The 14700-nt window shown below is 43.5% G+C and overlaps 1 protein-coding gene across 7 annotated transcripts in view; it reads right to left on the minus strand.

The window, feature by feature from the left end:
- The window catches only part of ASTN2 (astrotactin 2), a 959402-nt gene that overhangs the window by 269371 nt on the left and 675331 nt on the right, over positions 1–14700 (minus strand). The gene's annotated exons all lie outside the window — the stretch shown is intronic.

Consider the following 14700-nt stretch of genomic DNA (forward strand, 5'->3'; position numbering starts at 1 on the left):
TACCTTTAACGCCAGAGGAAAGGTCAATCCATGCAAGCCCCAGATAATATATGGGAACCTCCCCAACCTCACCCTACACTCCCCAACCTTCCACTCCAAGCCAGTCTCCTTTCCCTGCTTTCTCAAACCACGTTTGGACCTGCTTGGAAGCTCCCTCTGCTCTCCCTAGAAAGCTTCATTATGTGAGTGACACATCTTTTCATGTCCTCTCAGTGTGTGTTGTGTGTGTGTGTGTGTGTGTGTGTGTGTGTGTGTGTTATCAGCCTCAACATCTGAAGCAAATGTTGGGTGGGGTTACATCCCACGACTTCAGAGTGACAACAGATGTTTAGACTTAAATGTTGAAAGAAACTTCATACTACGATAAATGAAAATTTCGTAAGTTTAATTTCTGAGCAACCACATGAATAAAGCCATGTGTCTTGAGAAATGACATTTAATATTTAAACTTAAAAACAGTAATAAATCTCTAAATCTCTCAGGCCCCAAGATATGAAACTTGCTTGACACATTTAATGATTCTGTAAAGTGTAAGAAATAAATGAAAAATATCATGGCCTCAAAGGATGGAAAAGGATTAGACATGCATATTACCTCTCCTGATCCAAGAATCTGGGACTGGATATAGGAGAATGAAACTTCCACTAATTGATATATTGGAAGAAAGGCCACATACAAATAAGCAAATATACCCTCGACCCTGCATAGAAGGCTATTTGTTAGCTAGTAAGGTGCAAATGCTCAAGCAAAAACCCTGAAAGTGTATATTCCTCCTTTCTGCTCTGGTGACGATGCCTATTTATTCTCCTCAATGAAATGGACATGTTAACTCCAGCCTATTTAATATGTACTATGACGATTGTTCAATGCCCCATAACATTTTACACAAGTAAGTGCTGCCTAAAATGAGCAGCATAGTCAGCCTCTCTGGATGAAATAAAGTGTCTCCAAATAAAATGTCAGAAATAATACTAAGTATGGCAGCAGGAAACTAGCTTAAGAAAACAAATTGCAGGGGCCGGGCGCGGTGGCTCAAGCCTGTAATCCCAGCACTTTGGGAGGCCGAGGCGGGTGGATCACGAGGTCGAGAGATCGAGACCAACCTGGTCAACATGGTGAAACCCCGTCTCTACTAAAAATACAAAAAATTAGCTGGGCATGGTGGTGCGTGCCTATAATCCCAGCTACTCAGGAGGCTGAGGCAGGAGAATTGCCTGAACCCAGGAGGCGGAGGTTGCGGTGAGCCGAGATCGCGCCATTGCACTCCAGCCTGGGTAACAAGAGCGAAACTCCGTCTCAAAAAAAAAAAAAAAAAAAAAAAAAAGAAAACAAATTGCAAAAGGGGACATTTATTTTTCTTCTGGAAGACACCATCTTTTCCTCTGACTTCAATCACGTATGCAGCTAAATACCAAACTGTATTTTTCATGCCCTACCTTTCTTTTGACCACCAGATTGGTGTATACCCAGTTACCCATTTTATATTGCCAGCTGTATATACCTTAGGAACCTCAGACTCAGTATATTCAAAACTGAACCTGGCTCTGCTATACCTGCTGCTCCTTTTTTGTTTCACCTAAGGAACTCCAGCATTCACTGAGGCACTTAAGTCAGAAAGCTTAGAACCATGTCAAATCATTTTCATCACCTCTCACCTTCTGTTCAATCATGAAGTTCTCATCATTCTAACAACTTAATATTTTTCACATACATTAATTTTTTTCTGACTCCTCGTGGCTGCTAAATTTTAAGTTATTATTTTTCTCCTTGAAGCACTACTACAACTCCCTAACGATCTTCCTAACTCTAATCTAGAATCTCACATACATTTCTTCCCATTCCAACTCAAGCCCTATCACACACTAGCCAGAGTCAAATTCTAAAATGCAAATGCTAATGATAATATATTTATAGGTCTTAATTTTTTTATATTTAAAGGTTTTAACCTTTAAATAGCCTTTAATTACTCCTAGTAAAGGTACAACTTTCTTAACATGGTTTATACGTCCCGGGGGATTTGGTTCCTGTCCATCTATCTTTCTAAGTTTATCTTTTTTTTTTTTTTTTTTTTTTTTGAGACAGAGTCTTGTTACGTCGCCAGGCACCAGGCTGGAGTGCAGTGGTGTAATCTTGGCTCACTGCAACCTCTGCCTCTCGGGTTCAAGCAATTCTCCTGCCTCAGCCTCCTGACTAACTGGGACTACAGGGACACGCCACCATGCCCAGCTAATTTTTGTATTTTTAGTAGAGATGGGGTTTCACCATGTTGGCCAGGATGGTCTCGATCTCTTGACCTCATGATCCACCCGCCTCGGCCTCCCAAAGTGCTGGAATTACAGGCGTGAGCCACTGGGCCTGGCCTCTAGGTTTATCTCATCACTACTTCCATCCCCTCTGGAACTCTGCTCCATCTAAAATTTTCTTTTCTTATCTCAGGGACATTTTCGTACATGCTTTTCTTGTATCTTGAAACATTTACCCTCTCCATACCCACCTGTGTTGGCCTAAATCTTACCTCCTTCCAGTCTTCTGGAATGCCCTTTCAGATTCACCTTAGTGTTTTGAGTCAGGTGTTCATGCCACACTTTGTTTCTCCCTCTAGCATTTACATACTTCATTGTGATTTTTCTCAATAAATATCTTTTTCCAAGACTAAAATGAGCTCTCTGAAGGCAGAGCAATATTTAATTTACTGCTGCATCCATAGCATCTAGCACAGTATCTGAAACATAATAGATACTATAATTGTTGCTGAATAAAACCGGGGGTCAGCTTAGCTCATAGGTTGACATACGTGAGCACTCTGGGTCACAATTAGCATCAGCTGGTTATGCCACCTCCTACTCCTCCCACCACCTGCCTCCCTGAATCATTAAATCTAGCTGCAACAGAAAATAGGTTACACACCGGGCGCGGTGGCTCACGCCTGCACTTTGGGAGGCCAAGGCGGGTGGATCACAATGTCAAGAGATCGAGACCATCCTGGTCAACATGGTGAAACCCCATCTCTAATAAAAGTGCAAAAAATCAGCTGGGCATGGTGGCGTGTGCCTGTAATCCCAGCTACTCAGGAGGCTGAGGCAGGAGAATCGCCTGAACCCAGGAGGCGGAGGTTGCGGTGAGCCGAGATCGCGCCATTGCACTCTAGCCTGGGTAACAAGAGCGAAACTCTGTCTCAAAAAAAAAAAAAAAAAAAAAAGAAAAGAAAAAGAAAATAGGTTACAGTTGAAAGGTAGGAGGAATGGTTCCCTCTGATTTGTTTCTCCTTAGAGAATCTTCTCAACTATAAAATAATTAAAAGTTGTGTTCCTTTCTAGACTCAACCCAAACTTTGATTTGGTGCAGTGTCACGACTGGAAGAGAATACCTTCCATTGTGTGCTATATGAAATATATCTCCATAAAACTGTTACAAACATAAAAATGTGACCTTGAGCAGATGCGTCTCCATGTTAGGAAATGGAGATAAGTGCTCCGCATACCTCCTGGCATGTAGTGAATTCTCAGTACATGTCGTGTGGACTTAGGAGTCAGACAGTCGTGAGACAGAATCCTGTCTCTGCCTATTAGCAGCCATATGACCTTTGGACACATGGCCTTTTGAACTGCCACTCAACACACTTCCTTGGATGGGGAACAAAGAAAGAGTACTCATCCTGTTTCAGTCCCAATCCTCTTATTAACTAATGGTTCCCTTTGGGCAAATTTTTTCTTCTCCATGGGACTCCATTTCCACCATCTATATTTTTAAATTTAAGGATTTTTCTAGTTGTAAACTTCAACGATTCCAGTGTCCCATTCCCTGGAGACTTACTGAGTCAAGATCTCCAAAGGGAGCCTTCTTTCTTGGCATCTGTGGAATGGGAGGGAACAGTAAGGAAGACCCTAAAGACAAAGGAGCCTACAGAGGAACCTGAGGTATAGGGCTGGTACGTCAGATGAAGACAACCAAGGCCAGCTCCTACCCAGTGTATCAATGGTCAAGCTGATCTCTAAGGTCCATCTCAGAGCCAGCACTCTGGCTCAGAGCCAAGGGGTTGCTAGGAAACAAGGATCTAGAGCCTGCTGGTCAGCATCAGGCAGGCTTGCATCATGCTGATTGATTAGTCTGCCTCTTTTTTCACTCTTCCTAAGTACGTCTAATTGCTGCAGGGAGAAGAGAAATGCCACTCAAAGAGAACTTTGGGAGTGCCCACTTTGGCTAATAGTAAAATGTAAATGGTAAGAGAATTGCAGCAAGAAAAGATAAAAGAAAGTGAAGGCATGAGAGAATACCATTTGCCAACTGTATGCCTTTGGGTTGTATATCTTATGCCTCACTCCCGAATCTCAGTTTACTAGCATATAGACACCAGCTTTAGGGAGTTATAGGGATTAAATGAAATTGTGCATGTGAAATGCCAAGCATACCTCCTGGCATGTAGTGAATTCTCAGTACATGACCTAAGGACATAAGTCAGACAGCACTGGGATGGAATCCTGGCTCTGCCTATTATTGGCCACGTAACCTCAATCAGATGAGTTTTCACATTAGGAAGATGTAGACAATAATCTGGACCTCACAGGGCTGTTATGAAGACAGCATGAGATCATGTGATTAACTGGCTCATAACAGGAACTCAACACATGTAAATCATCGTTGCCCCCTCCTTTGTCACCTTCTCTTCCAACTCATACACACACACACCGCTATACATTCTTCTAGAACAATATAAGCTTGGTATTCGGCTGTGCAAATGTGCTCCTGTGTGCCCTACTGCTGAGCTCCAGACTGTGCTATCTGACAATTTCACCTTCTCTTCCCACCTCCAGGTTTAGTAAGAGCTCAAATTCAAAAGCTGGCAGATTAGCCAGGAGAAACAGCCATGACATAGGAAGTCTGACAGAAAGAAGACATATATCTTAGGCTGCTGGAGTCAGGAAACGGCTATATTATTAAGCCTTTTGCTTGAGAAAACTAATAGTAATAATAATCATTATTGGCTTAATTAGATCTCATGATAATAATGAATGATGATCATATAGCATTTCCTAAGCATTTGTTATATGCCAGGTGCAGTGATAATCACTTTACAAATGTCAGTTCATTTAAATCTTATAACAATACTGCAAGATAAGCATTATTATTCCCATTTTAAAGATAAGAGAATTGAGTCTCAGGAATCAAAAAGATCTGATCTAAGTAAGGTCTAAGTCAGACCTAAGTCTAGAGAATGGAACAGACGACACATAGCTTCCTATGTATGTTGCCGTTTATTGAAACTTACACCTACGGTAAGGAGAATGCATCAGTGACTGACCTGTGTGGAGTCTGAGTTCCTGCTTTGGGCCACATAATCACATGATCTCACATCATCCGCATAAGAATCATGTAATCACGTGAGGTCTAAACGTTTTTCAGCTATTCCCCTGGTATCTCCCAAAGCGGCCAGTTGTTTTCACTTAATTTAAGGCATTTGGAGATTCAGTCTTTCCTATTTGTGACAGTTCTCAGCTGAGGACAGAGGCAATGGGAACTCTAGCTACTTGGGAGACTGAGGCCCAGTGACATTCAAAGGTGTAATAAAGAAGCCAATTGCATTCCCTAGGAGCACCTGAGGGGATGCAGGCACTGTTGCTTCTAACTGGTCCGAGAAGCCTCACCATTCCCAAAGGTGCCAGTCCTTGCCACAAATCTAGCTTTGCATTGTTGTCTCCTTGTGTGGAATCTCCTTACTCCCCACCTTTCCAGTTGGCAAATGCCTATTCACCCTCAGTTTCCTGATTAGACATCTTCTCTTCCAGGAAGACCTCCCAGGCCACCCTCAGTAGGTTAGGGATCCATCTCTCAGCCTTGCTCCCTCCGTTCCCCACCCTCCATACACATGCACACATTATGCTTTCCTCTGTCACAGCATTTATCAAATTATAAAGCATGTGTAAAATAATCTGTTCACCTATTAGTCTTTCCCATTTGACTGTGGGATCTTTGAGGGCAGGTACTGTGTCACACTTTCCTTGGCCTCCTTAGCACCCCATATTAGGCGTTCAGGGAACTATTGTGGAATGATAGAGGGGTGAGAAAAGATAAAGGAAAGAAACAAGAGGCAGAGGGGGAAGAACAGGGCCGCCTAGGATGCGGCATCTCAAAGGACTGTCTGTGAGCAAGGCTGCTCTCAGATGGGTAGGTTAGACCTGCTGCTGATGACTGAGGGAAGGCCAAAACTTCAGCGTGGTGTGTCTATATTCCCTCCAGACCATTTTGTTCTCAACTAAGGGGCTGAAGGCAGAGAGACAGCAAAAGCTCCACATTCATCTCCAGGGAAATTCCACATTCTTAGGGCGCGACTGCTGAGAGAAAAGGGTCCTCTCTAACAATCCTGCTCCCCCAGGCCCTGTGTCTCTGTCTGGGACTGTGATTGGGACAGGGGAATGAGTATGGTTTGGCCCATGTGAATCAGGGTAACTAGTTTACAACCGTGTCAATCTCTTGTTGCTTCCACTAGGCAGATGGATAATGGGGATGGTCTCCAGTGCTTTAGGTAATGACGCACACACATATATCCCAAATAATATAATGAGAGTCTGCTAACCAATGACTCTGCCATCTATGAGTAGGTGGGAGGCTCTGACAGCATGTAATCTTTGAATTTGTTCTAAGTTTTCAGGAGAGGGAAGGCCAAACGATGCTTCTACCTGGTTATTATATTTCTCCCTTCACCACTGCAGTTTCTAATTGATTGCAAAGCTGACCTCAACTTTCCCATCTATAGAATGGGAATGGCTAACCAAGATAAAAATGGAAAACACCTTACACGAGTCACTATTTCTTACTGTCACTCCCATGGCAGACATTGCTCAGTAATCACTGCATTGTTTTCTACTGAGCAGAGTCCTGGCCCAGAATCTCAATGCAGTTAATTATAATGGGCACATAAAGAAAAATTCACATCTGACTATGTGATTGCTAATGCCTCTTCCCACTATGACTTTGCGGGGTTTGACTTGACTTTATAATGCTGCCCCAAAGCTAAGCTTTGGAAGCAAGTTATGCAGGCGGATATTGGTGAGTAAAGAGAACATTTCCACCTTTGCTCAAGCCGAAGGTCTAAACTCTAAGGCTTAGCTTTCCTCAATTCTTTTAACTGTGGATGAGAGAAACAACAGGGGAGCAATACCTTTGGTTTTGATATCAACATCTAAAGAGTTCTCTGAGGCTGCTGTGGTCTGGTTGAACCAACACTGACTCCATGCTTAAAGCAGCCTGGGTTCAGATCTCTGCTTTGCCAAATTCCCTGGTGTGACTCCTGACAAGTCACTTTCCCCTTCTGAGCCTCAGTTTCCTCAAGCATGAAATGGAGATGACAACGCCTGCCTTACAGTAAACTGGATGAAACAATGTAAGTGAAAGCGCTTTGTGTGATGCCCTGCACTGAGCACATGCAGAGGATTTTTATTCTTGGTATGCACCAATAGGAAAAAGACTAGGGTGTTCCGTTCCAGATGGACTCAATCTAAACCGGGGAACAAATGCTTTTTTTGGTAATTTCATCTTGTGGAAACGGCAGTCTCAAGGGCCTATTTGGGTTTAATGAACCACATCCTGTATCGTCTTTTTGCATGGTTCTGAGGAGAAATAAGTTGGCTCCTGTCTCCTGGCGTGCTATAGGCTAGTGAGTGTCCAGCTCATATTTAACCTCCTCTAGTCTCTCTGCCTTCTCCAAGAAAATACACTTCCCTAGAGCTAGATTGATCCTGCAAATAATTGCACAGAAACTAAGGCACAAAGGGAGAGGAACGGGATAGTTAGCCAACTCCCACCACCATGCTGGGACCCTGCCATAGACAAATGCAGCCAGGCTGGGATTTTTCACCTATGATAAAATTAAGGAGTTATGATTCAGAGGTGACTGGCCTGGGATCAAGTAGCCAGGTTTATCTGAGTTCAAAGTCAGGGCTCTCACATCTTCGACAAAGCATTTTTAATACATCAGTAGTCTTCATCCTTTCTGGAGTCAGAGAACCCTTTGAGACTGCAAGAAAGCTATGGAAACTTTGTTCCCAAATAAAACAGAAATGCAGATGAACAACACTTTGCCTATACTACTAAGGCATTTATTATGGCCCTCCCAGGCTCACTCACTCAGTTACTCACTCATTTATTCCAATAAACATTATTGAATGCTATCTATATGCCAGGCACTGGTCAGGCATTACCTAACCAGGCACGGTCCCTGCTTCACAGTGCAGCAAGAGAGAAAGATGTGTAAACTAACAAATGTGAAATTACAAACAGGTTACGTGTAGCAAAGGAACACCATTCTAAGAAAATAAAAATGTAGCAAAGGATCCTGACATTGCTTGAGGCTTCTTGAAAGATTTCCTAAGAAAGTGACATTTGAGTTGAGTCATATGAAGTGAGCTCAGCAAAAACAGGGGGAGAAAAATCAGCAGAAGACCAAGTGACAAAAGCATTGCACAGCTTGTGCTAGGACTTGAAGCACGGAGACACACAGGGCTGAAGAGGATGGCTGAGGACAGATCAGATCTGCTAGAGCCTTGAGGCGGTGGGAAGGAACTTGGAAATTATCCGTAGGGCAGTGACAAGGCACCTAGAAGTTTTAACTCAAGGGATAACATGATGGGATCTCTATTTTAGAAACATGATGGTTAATTTCATGTGTTAACTTGGCTGGGTTATCAAACTGCTTGGTCAAATCGTATTCTGGGTATGTATGTGAGGATAATTTTGGAGAGATTAACATTTGAATTGGTAGACTGAGTAAGCAGATTGTCCTCCTTAATGTCAGTGGGCTTAAACCAATCAGTTGAAGGCCCCAATAGAACCAAAAGGTTGACCCTCCTGCCTAAATGCTTTGACCTAGGACATGGGTCTTTCCTGCCTTTGGACTCCAGTAGAAACATCTTTTCTTCTTGGATCTTAAGGCTGCCTGCCCTCAGACTGGAACTTACAGCATTGGCTCTCCTGGGTCTCAGGCCTTTGGATTCAGACTGAAATTACACCATCAGCTCTCCTAGGTCTCCAGCTGGCTGACTGCAGATGTTGGGACTTCTCAGCCTCAATAATTATGTCAGCCAATTCATTATATTATATCTATATCAATATCATCTATATTTATCTATCTATATCTGTATCTACCTATATCTATATTTATATCTGCATCTGTATCTATATATCTACCTGTAAGTCTCTCACTATATATCCATCTTTTTTTTTTTTTCTCTTTTTTTTTTTTTTTTTTTTTGAGACAGAGTTTCGCTCTTGTTACCCAGGCTGGAGTGCAATGGCGCAATCTCGGCTCACCGCAACCTCCGCCTCCTGGGTTCAGGCAATTCTCCTGCCTCAGCCTCCTGAGTGGCTGGGATTACAGGCACACGCCACCATGCCCAGCTAATTGTTTTTTTGTATTTTTAGTAGAGACGGGGTTTCACCATGTTGACCAGGATGGTCTTGATCTCTTGACCTCGTGATCCACCCGCCTCGGCCTCCCAAAGTGCTGGGATTACAGGCTTGAGCCACCGCGCCCGGCCTATATATCCATCTTGTTGGTTCTGTTTCTCTGGTTTTGTTATCCTGACTAGTTCACATTCTAAGGGCTGCCATGTGGTTAGGATTCAGGGAGGCTGGGTAGATGCAGGCAGACCAGGCAAGAGAACAAAGCTGGAGTCCAGACAAGCCATGATGGTGACTTGAGATAGGGTGGCAACAGGGAGATGGAAAAAAGTCGGCAAATTTACGAGTTATTTGAGGATTAAAATTGACAGGACCTGGGATGGTTTGGAAATGAGGGTGGGTGGAAATCATCAGAAGACCTGCGCAGAAGCTAAGGTACAAAGGGAGAGGAAAGGGATAGTTAGCCAACTCCCACCACCATGCTGGGACCCTACCATAGACAAATGCAGCCAGGCTGGGATTTTAAACTTATGATAAAACTAAGGAGTTAAGATTCAGAGGTGACTGGCCTAGGGTCAAGCAGCTAGGAATCAGAAAAGCCAGGTTTATCTGACTTCAAAGTCAGGGCTCTCAGATCTTGAGAGAGGGTTTGAGAAGGATTCCTAGGTTTTTGGTTCGGTTTCTAAATAGATAATGGTGCTTTTCTCTAGAACACTAGAAAAGTATTAGGTTGTGTGGAGTGGAGTTTAGGCCGGCAAAAGAACTAGAATGACAGCAAATATCAGAGGAAAGCTTGAGGTTGGAGGCACAAAGTGGGACTCATTACTGTGGGGATGGCAACAGAGATCATGACTAAGCTTCCCCATAGGGACAATTTAGAAAGAGGAGCCCATATGACCGGCTTCTGTGAAACCTCACTTACTAATGTTGCAGAAGAGGATGCACACGCAGAGGAGACAGAGACACAACAGTCAGGGGAGGTAAGAAACCATGGAGATCTGGTATCACCTAAACAAACACTGCAAGTGCCTCAAGCAAGAAGCAGACAACTTTTTCAAATGCTACTGAAAGGTCAAGCAAGATGGAACGTGAAAACTGTCCTTAGTGGAGGAAGTAAACCAAGACCCTGCAGGTCTCAGATCCTAAGAGCAACTTGGCTCATGTCTTGTTGCCATCTTAGAAGCAAGTTTTCTCAGGAAACTGAAGACTGGAGATTTATCCAGCTCTCATCAGCCCCTTGGCCACACCTGTCCTCAAAAGAGGAGGTGACAGTTGAATAATCATTCCCTTCTCCTCCTTCACTGGCAACCCCTGAGATGCCTTTTAAGCAGCAAAAACTCCTTTAAAAAGTAGTATAGGAATGTTTCAGCTGACATTCAAAAGCGCATTGTAATTCAAATGGAAATGAAGAAATGCAATCCCTTGGACAGTCTAGGAAAATTATAATAGAGATAAGACACCTTTTAAAAGTGGCGACATGTATTTATCTGTGGGGAGATTTCTATACCGTGGACTCTCCCAATCTAGACTCAGGAGCAGTGAAAGCTTCACATAGAGAATGTCCTTCCACAGGGGTCACCTAGGCAGTAAACTTGGAAACGGCATGTTAATTGCATAGCATTCTTTCCCTTCTAGCCTCTCTTTGTCTCTCCATTTCTCTTTGTGGATTTTGGTATGCCTTTGTCTATCTCTCTTTGTTTTTCTGTCTCCTCCCCTCCCTCCTTTTCTCTCTCTCTCTGCCTTCCTTTTTTCTCTCTTGCTTTAGCTCTCTGTTGCTCTCTCTCTCTCACACACACAGAAAGAATGAAAAATTCTTTCCATACACACATCCATCACCTTCCATAATCAGTTTCTCTATATAAAAGAAGCAATTAAAAATTCAGCAAACTTATAATACTGCTAATTCCTGCATCTACCACTGTCCTCCCTGAGTAGAGAATGACACGCTGTCAAAAGTTACATATTCCTTTTGATAGCTCCCCAGTCCAGTTCTGCAGCTCCCTCCCTTCACTGGCCCCAAACCGAGGCTAAACTCACTGAGGCCCCTCCCAGCCCCAGGCCAATCTCCCCCGGTCCTTGATCCTGGGTCACAATGATGACAAAGAATGACAGCAAATTAGCAACACCCACCCCTGCTCACACAGGAATCTGTGCCTGCATGTACATACATACACACAAACATACATACCTGGGAACACAGTCATCTAAGTGGATGTGGCAGCCATGGGTGCAGGGCATGGGTTGGATCAAGATAATTAGTTCCTCAACTTGGGTGCTGGATGGGTCCATCCATTGCTCTATTTTTCTTATCCTATCTACACAAAAACTTTGCATTTTGCATATGGGAAAACTGAGCTTAGAGAATGAATCACTTTGCTCACAATCACACATCTGGTAAGAGGTAAAGCTGGGATATGCACTGGGGTTTATCTGATTGTAAAACCTGTGCTTTATCTCCAAATGAGAAAGTCTTTATCCAAAGTACCCCCAGTGAACCCTAATCATGACATAAAGTTCATGTATCGTGATCACAGCTAGGGAAAATGTGTGAATATCAAGTCAAAGGGTGAAATGAAGTCCTGGTGGGAAAAAGATAGTTTTTTCAAAATATAGAAAGTATCAAGAGCACAGAAACATATAGTGAAAGCATTCCGCTAGAGCAAGAGACTCAGAAATTCACACAGTGCTTGGGGAAGTGGCATGGGAGCAGAGATGATGGCTAAAGGAACCTGACAGGCTAAACAGCCTCATGCTAATCATGTCTGGAACCTGGAACTTCCAGGGATGACTTTGCCTACTCTAGTTGCGCCCTAAGGCCCAGCTCTTCCTGGATTAGAATAGATTCTACCTTAATGACCTGTTTGGTGCTCCAGTCCTCTACAGACTTCCGGAAAGCTCAGAATTCCCACATGGTGAGCTAAAACTCTGCCTTCCTGCCTGGAGGTCTTACCAGTGGTTATTGTCATGCCCAGTGCCCCCTCTGGAATCAACATCAGAAACTAGGTCTGTTATTCTAGCTTTTATTTTTGCCATATTACAAAATGGCAAAAATACCATTTAATTACTCATCCAGCTTCAAGTTGAGGAACTAGACTACCACACTTCCTTTCTGTGTCTAGAACAGGCATTTTTCTTAGCTCCTTTCTCAATGATCCTGGTAACTTGCATACAGTGTTCTAGACAAGCCACTCCCTAGTTGATCAGAATTGGCACATGAACACTAGAGACCATAAGGTGATAGTGACTGGGTATCCCACCCAGCCTGGAAATGTCGGTCTCCTCCCTCTTCACAGCTAACTACCAGTGGATTTTTAAAAGTCTGTAACAAAACTGATGAAATATTGGGTGGCTAAGGCATGCTGGTAATGAGCAATGTAGGAACAGAGCCCGTATCTTCTTTATTTGGTGCCACAACATCTGACACAAGAAAACAGAGAAAAAGCAGTTGGGAAATGTTCAAAGAATCAATGAATGATAACTATGACTTTATTTTCCCATAGAATGTACCTTTAGAAACATTTAGGGGAATGAGAAACATTTCAATCAGGCACATTGACTCCCATCTCCCTCGGTTTTCTAGTAATTTCCAGTAGCTTCCCCAGATCATAAAAGTGGCCAGGGTCCTGTTCTTATGAAACCTGGAAAGGCTAGGGCATTTGTTTCTAATGTCTAGGGACACCAGAGCTAGGGTGAGGAAAGCACTAGGCTCAAGCTGGGACTCAAATACCATCCCCCTCGGTAATGAACAGTGGCCTCTGTAAGTTAAGATTTCCCTTCTGTAAAGGGAGAAGTGAGTACCCTTGCCTTCTTTGCTTTGCGGGGTAGATGGGAAGATCACAGGAAGGCCATCTGCAAACTGTAGAGGCCTGTACAAATGCTCATGGTGGTTATATGCCCTATTTGGCCTATCGTCCCTAAACTACTTACCAAGTTTGACCCCTCTACTCCTCCTTTCCCTAAAGGTTAAAAGGACACCTACAGGGATTGTCTTTTTCTAGTGATATATGTAGTTCACTGAGAAAAATGAGGGTTGAGCTCACACATCAGGAAGGTATGGGGCTGGGGCTAGAATCCTCAGCTGATGCCCACAATTTTTACCTTATTTCAAGCTACTGTTTTCTATGTACTTACTGTATACCAGACATTTTACCTGCATCGTCTCATTTTATTCTCCCAAATGTCACGCAAGAGAATTACTATACCTCATTTAACATAAGAGGAAATTAAGACTTAGAAGTTCCTTTACCTGAGGTTACCTGCAAGGCATGTAGAAAGAAGAGTAAAGACATGAAATACCCTCCATCCCACTTCAGCACTGCACTATCTCTGCTCTTCTCACAAGCTCTGCCCCCAGAGTTTTCAGCTTCCAAGCCCAGATTCATCCTGGCCTGGTTCCATGTTTAGCAGATGTCAGTGACACATAACTCATGGCTGGGGAGAAAAGGGACGCCAGCTATCTTTAAGTCCAAAGGCTTCTTTCAACTCTACAGACGCAAATCCCCAGCTTCTCATCTCCCGTTCCCTAGCATCACTCCCAAATTTAAAAAAGTAAAACCAGAGTATTTGATCTACCATCTAAGTGGTCATAACAGGCAAAGACGGAGTGGAAGGAACACAGGGAATGGTTAAGTTGACCTCAGTGCATCCCCTGTGCTCCTCTGGGGAGCAAGCATGGATGATGGAAGGAAGAAAAGTGCCTTTGCAGACAAGATGCCCAGGAAGGAAAATATCAAGTTTACCCTGCAAGTTTGTGGTGAAGCCAGGTCTTGAGGGGGACCCCCAGCTATTGTTTCAGCATTATTTCTGCCCCCTCTCCCATCTTATTTATAACAGATTCCATGATCCACCAGGCAAGGAATGGGATTTTCTGGAATGAGAAAGTCAAGTCCACAGGCTGAAGACAGCTAAGAATGGAAAAGGGGTGGGATTTAGAATCAGAGTGGTGTCCCAGGCCCCAAATGGGGACATAGTGAGTGAAGGTTTTTATAAACATAACCTAATTGTATTACATCAAAGTCCTGAAGCTTATTGCCCTGCTTAATGATGTGTCACATTATTTGTAGGGTAGCACAATAAGACTTCTATTGATTTAATGCACTCCCTTAAAGACTGTCATTGTTACAGCCATAAAACGAAGCTATTCCCAGACAACTCAATTATATCCACTGTGCCCATAAACCACCCTGTGCCCCACACAGTTGCACATAGGAAGCAGAAAGGGGTCAGAGCACGACTGGGGATGCAAAGCCCCCAGGGATAAAAGGGAAGGGATCTAGAGATTAGGAAGGCAGGTGGACCAGGGCTTGG

The sequence above is a fragment of the Saimiri boliviensis genome, chromosome 2, assembly GCF_048565385.1.
Source record: "Saimiri boliviensis isolate mSaiBol1 chromosome 2, mSaiBol1.pri, whole genome shotgun sequence".
NCBI lineage: Eukaryota > Metazoa > Chordata > Mammalia > Primates > Cebidae > Saimiri > Saimiri boliviensis.